The sequence below is a fragment of the Sarcophilus harrisii genome, chromosome 2 (assembly GCF_902635505.1).
Source record: "Sarcophilus harrisii chromosome 2, mSarHar1.11, whole genome shotgun sequence".
NCBI classification, from domain to species: Eukaryota; Metazoa; Chordata; class Mammalia; order Dasyuromorphia; family Dasyuridae; genus Sarcophilus; species Sarcophilus harrisii.
The window spans coordinates 492,363,028-492,369,597 of NC_045427.1; the positions used below are offsets into that span (position 1 = coordinate 492,363,028).

Genomic DNA, 6,570 nt, shown 5'->3' on the forward strand with positions numbered 1-6,570 from the left:
TCATTTCTCCTCAGAAATGTAGTATTTTTGTTCATTTTTACTAAAAATGATTGAAAACGTTTTGTGCAATACATCTATGTACATATATATATATTATATGTAACTTTCATTTCCATTTCAAAATTAAATTTTAGTTTTTTTCTATTAAGAAGCATAATTTCCCCTTCTTCTATGCCCCATTCTCAATGGAGAAAAATCATCCTTGTAATAAATATGCATATTGTGAGACCATGTAAGTTTTTTCTAATTACTTTCAAGTAAGAGAGAAAGAAGTTTTTTCCTCTTATTATATATGATGTCCCAGTATTCTAAATTATAATTAAATCATGGTGGAATTTCTGGTCAATGTATGGATCTAGCATGGTACTCATGTTCCTTAGCTGCCATTCAGAATGGTTATGACACATTCTAAAAGATTTCAAAGGTTATGTGTAAAGGGCTGAAACTCTGAGTTGATGTACTGAGGTCCGACACCCATGCACTTACAGCTAATTACCAATTGGACAATACTCTATTAGCACTTGCTTGGAAAATGGCCCTTCCCACTATTCTGTGCTGGTTCAATCTTTTGGTGTATACAGAGAATTGTGGGAAGGATTAGAGGGTGGGATAAGACAAGACAGAGTCATTTTTGGGTGGGAGACGAAGAAGGAAGATTGTGGAGATTCTGCTTCCATCCTGTTCACTTCTCCCCCTAAAGACCAAGAATAAAGACCAAGGACTTATGCTTATCCTGACTCCAGCTGATTCTAAGGTATCCAGGGAGCTAACTCAGTCTTCACAGTTATGGATCCTATTTCTTTTGTATGGAGACAAACACAACACAGACAACTAGATGCATGTGAAGAAAAGTCCAGCATATCATAGTGGAAGAAATATTGAACTAGAGCTATGAGACCTAGATCTTGCTAATTACTTATATATCCTTGAATTTGTCTCTCTCAACCATTGGAAGGCCTCAGTTTTCTCAACCATGAAGTGAATGGGTTGGATTAGAGTCTAGGGTTCTACCCATTTCTTTGAGCCTTTATTTCTAAGATTACCTTTCTTTTATTCTGTGATATTTCATATATATATTGTCACCTTCATTAGAATGCAAGCTCCTTAAAAACAGGGGCTATTTTTGTTTTTTACTTTTTTTTTTTTTTTTTGATCCCTAGCACTTAGTAATAGTGTCTGGCACGTTGTAGGCATTTAATAAATGTTTGTTGATTGATTAAAGATGCTTTCCAAGTAAAAATCCTAATCAATATATTAATTAGTATGTTGTTTAATAAATGTTTGATTGATTTTTGTATTACTTAGGAAGAATAAGGGTTATTCCACATCAGCTTGGGAGATAGTTGAACCAGTTATTCCAATTTCTGAAACTCCTTTCCTATCTTCACATTCTCCTTACTGAAGGAATAAGGGTGAATAAGCCAATATTCTTAGTGTATGCTGATGATTTAATTAAATAATTGATTATGGGATTGATACTCTCCTCTTTCCTTTAGAAATGATCCAGGTAATTTTTTCCTCTTTTCTGTTTTCTTTCACAGCATGATTTGGAAATGTGTCTTGCATGACTATACATGTATGACCCATGACAAATTACATGTCTTCTCCAGGAGGCAGGGAAGGGAGAGAAGAAGAGAATTTGAAACTCAAAATTTAAAAAAAAGTTAAAATTGTTTTATGTGTAATTGGCAAAAAAAAAATATTAAGTTGAAAAAAGTGGCAAGTTATAGGCAAGCTAGTATTATTAATCTTCTATAAATCATTCATGAAATATTTAGTTAGGATGCAAGTAAATGAAAATCTCTTTGTAAAGAAATTTCTTTTAACCTTGTTTAGCTTCAGTACAGAGGGAAGAGTACTGGATATGGTATCAGAGCACCTGAGTTCAAATCCAAAGTTTGATACATACTAGGTATATGCTTTGGGGCAAGTCACCTAACCTTGTTATGGGAATTTTGCATTTCCTTTTATTATTTGGGACTCAGGGTAATTTCTCTTTCAAATTTCTTTTTTCTTTTTCTTTTTTTCTGAGGCAATTGGGGTTAAGTGACTTGCCCAGGGTCACACAGCTAGGAAGTGTTAAGTATTTGAACCCAAATTTGAACTCAGGTCCTCCTAACTTCAGAGCTGATGCTCTATCCACTGCACCACCTTGTTGCCCCCTCTTGCAAATTTTGGTTTGTTAAAAGTCTATCTTAATATTAATCTTACCTGATCAAACTCTGTCTATGGAATGTGAAAATTTGTTTAACATCTTACCAATCTTACCATAGATAAGAAGCCAGAAGTTGTTTTTTTTTTCTTCCCAATAGAGATTTTAATATTTCTTAGGTAACAAGTCAGAGAAAGAATCTCAATTATCTCTTATTCCTTGGAAACATATAAATCCTTCTCCTTAATCAATCTATTTGTGAATCTTTAAAACATAGTTTAATTTGTAACCTGACTTAGTTAACTATAAAGTATGTTGGATGAAGTTTTTTTTCCCCCTTAGGATGCATGAGATTTTGACTGTTTAACTAAGTTTGTTCAATTTTTATGACATCGAAGGAAGTATTGGAATTATGGATTTCTCTCTTTCTCTAAATTTGTTGGCCTAAGAGAAATGTACAAGATTACAAAATGTAAAAGAATTATTTTCCTGTCACTCTGACATAATTTTGACTTTAAAAAGTCTGGTTAGAATCCTAATGAAGGTTGAGGGAGGCTTGAATCTATCTTGAGTACACTAATAAAATATAGATTTTCACCTCTATAATTTCTTTCTTCTATGATAAATATATATTTGGCAGTGATACCCTAATATCTGAACCCAGAGAGGAGATATTTCTCCCATGACAGCTTCTTTGGGCCTCATTTCCTTATCTGTAAAGTGGGGAATGGGGAGTTGAGCAATGACTTCTGAGACTCCTTCCAATAAACCAATTGGTCAACAAACCTTTATCAATCACCTTCTATATGCTGGTTATTCTATTAGGTGTTAGGTATACAAAGAAAAAAATAATCTATACTCTTGAGGAAATTATATTCTATTGGGTGTATTTTTTGTATACAAAGATGGGAAAAAGGAAAAGCATTTATATAGTATTTGCTACCAGTCACCTTTCTTAAAAAACAACAACAAAAAAAGTCATCTCATTTGAAACTCATAACAATCCTAAGAGGTAGCTGCTATTATTACCATTTTATTGTTAAGGAAACTAAGGTAAACAAGAGTGAAGAGACTTGCCTAATCACAGCCAGGGAATTTCTGAGATTGAATTTAAATTTAGACCTCCCTAATCCCATAATTCTATTCACTGTGCTGCCCTAGGTTTATACAAAATAAACCCTAGGTAATTCGGAGAGAGAGTCCTGGTAGTTACCAGTATTAAGAAAAGTTTCATGTAGAAGATGGTACTTAAGTTGGATCTTGAAGAAAGTGAGAAATTTTATGAGGTAGAGATAAGAAGGGAGTGCTAAGCAGGTTTGAGAAATCAATGTAAATATACAGAGTTAGAAAATGGAGTACTATATGAGAAATAGATATAAGGATAGTTTGGCAGGATAATGCAATGTTGAAAGGGGAGAAATGTATAACAGGCATGGAAATATGAATTGGAACCAAAGTGAATGGGGTTTTAACAGTTTAACAGAGGAGATTCTATTTCATCCTAGAGCTCCTGGAGTTTATTGAGTAGTAGAATGACATGGTCAAATCAGCACATAAAGAAAATCACTTTGAATGGAAAGGAGTGGAAAGAGACATGTAATGGGGAGACCAATTAGGTACTCTGTTATAAAAATACTTGTTTTGCTTCATAAATAAAAAATAAAATAATTAAAAAAAGAATATTTCAAGAGTCTAGGTTAGAGGTATAAAATTCCCAGTGGTTGGGAATGTCTAATGAATAACTCCTATGTCTAAAACAAGATGAAATTTTAATTGGGAAATGTTTAACAAAATAAATAAATATAATAAACCATAGATAATGTTAATTTTGAGCTTTCTCAGTCAATATGAAACTTGCAGGGACTAATGTTTATTTGACTTTTATCAATCTAGGTGAGAAGTAATGAGGTCATGATTGTGCTAATATAGAGAAAAAGACAGATTTGAAGGATTTGTAATTGGAAGTATGTGGTGAAGGAGAGTAGGTAATCAAGGATAATGCTGAAATTATAATTTATATATCCTGAAAAAATGGCATTGCTCTTCATAAGATTAGGAAAGATTTGTAGAAAGTAGGGTTTTGGGTAAACAATAAGTTCTGTCTTGAACTTGATAGATTTGAGCTGGTTTTTTTTTTTTTTTTTTTAAGTCTTCTTTCAGTCTCGTCTGAACCTTTGTGATCCCATCTGAGTTTTCTTGACAAAGATACTGGAGTGGTTTGCCATTTTCTTCTCCAGCTCATTTTACAGATGAGGAAACTGAGTCAAATAGTTTTAAATGACTTATCTAGTATCACATAACTATTAAGTGTCTGGGGCCAAATTTGAACTCATATCTTCTCAACTCCAGGCCTAATGTTCTTCTATCCACTGAGCCACCTATTTGCCCATTTTAGCTCTTTTTTTGAACATTTAACTCAAATGTCCAATAGCAATGGTATGGGTCTGGTGCTTTGGAGAACTTGGCTGCCTCTAGAGATTTGGGAAATGAGCTTTATACAGATGATGATGAAATCCATGAAGCTGATTAGTTAACCAACTTATCCTTTTTTTTTTTTTCATTTTCCCAAGACTAAATGATTATTTCAGGAAAGTGCATACCTTGTATAGAAATTAATTTTCTCTGGGATTACAGAAATGTTATTGACCTTGCCCCACATCTTCAAATTAATGTCTTTAAATCACAATAGTAAGTCTTCCCAAAGAGGACCCTGTGAAAAGCAAGCTATTTTCATGACTAATGTTTCCTTCTTTTTATAGCATGTACCAACAGTCTAACCAGGAAAAATAAACTGGGACATAAGGAGGGCATCCACCAGCAATGCACTGCACAATTGCTGACATTCATCATGTTGGAGATAAGTACAAAGGGATAGGTCAGTATACTAGCAAAGAATCCAGTGACAGCCTGGGAATAACATCATTTCATTCAAAGTAGAATCCCCACTCTCCAGTGCAAAGATATTGACAAAGTAGGCCTGTGAATTATAGAGCCTCAAGGAAATGATGTCTCCTACAAAGTGAAGAATAAGGTCCACAAAGAATCCTGTGAAACTGTCTTTTTGGTAAGTGGTTACTATGCAGTCACACAGTCCGCAGTATTTGCTTTCTCTATCAATGAATTGCACCATAGACCTTAGGGTAATCACATGGAAGGGATGTGTAATGAGAATACAACAGAATGAATCATTATCTCACTAGTAATCTTTCGTTAATTTCAATTTTTTTTAGTTATTCCTCAAAATATCTCTAATATTTTCTCATTTTTCCCATTATTTTCTCAATTTTTATAGGTGAGAAAAACAAAAAAAAAATATGGAACACTTCACAAATTTGCATGTCATTCTTTTATAGGACCCATGATAATCTCTGAATTGTTCCAATTCTAGCATATGTGCTGCTGAAGCAGGCATTAACCAATATATCAATAAAACATATTTATTTAACAAATGTTAAAGATACTATTCTAAGTACTATGAGTACAAGATAATCTCATTTATTCTTTATTAATCTTTATTATTCTCTACTCTTGAAGATTTATAAATGAGAGAGAAAAGAACAGAGAAAAAGAAAGACAGCTCATGATACATTCATCAAGATGATGGATGATGAACCAGCAAAAGAAACCAAGAAAGAGAAATCAAACTGGAAGGAGAACAAATCATATAGTGTCATGAAAACCTAGAGAAGAGTATATCTAGGAGGCGAGAGTGACCAGTACTGTAAAATTCAGTCGAGAAGTCAAGAAGGATGAGGATTGAGGAAAACCATCAGATTTAATAATTAAGAGATCATGGATACCTTTGCAGAGAGCAGTTTCAATTGATTGTTGAAGTTGAAAGGCACATGAGTACAATGAGTTGAGGAGTGAGAACAGAAACAGTGGAGGGAAGAGGATATATATCTTTCTCTAGGTGTTTGGTTGAGAAAGGGAGAAGAGATAATATGAGGACTTGAGGGGATTGTAGGCTCTTATGAATTTTTTTAAGATGGAAAGAGTTTGGACATGTTAATAGGCAGAGAATGAACTTTTAGGGAGGCAAAGATTGAAGATTAGAGAATATATATAATTAATATAAATTATGGGAACAACTTGCCAAAAATAATTGCAAGAGAAGAATACAAGGATACATGAGAATGACTTCAACAAAGAGAAGAATCAACTTCTTATAATAGACTAGTGGAAAGGAAGGGAGAGTGGAGGATGAAGTCAAGGAATTTTGAGATGATGGGAATATAAGAAGCAAGAGCTTATGGTAAATGGATTCAATTTTCTCAGGATAGTAATAAGTGAGAGGGAAGGAGGCTAGGAGATGTAGGAGGTTTGTGAAGAAAAGGGAAAATTTAAAATAGTTTTTGTGGGAAATGAGATAGGAAATATTTTTTTTTCTTTTTTTCTCCAGTTGTTTTTAAATTATA

At 33.4% G+C, this 6,570-nt stretch overlaps 2 pseudogenes; both read right to left on the minus strand.

Annotated features, from left to right (window-relative positions):
- Positions 1-4,813: 4,813 nt before the first annotated feature.
- On the minus strand, positions 4,814-5,315 carry LOC100921729 (annotated as a pseudogene).
- Positions 5,316-5,460: 145 nt separating this feature from the next.
- On the minus strand, positions 5,461-5,560 carry LOC111719738 (annotated as a pseudogene).
- Positions 5,561-6,570: the final 1,010 nt, after the last annotated feature.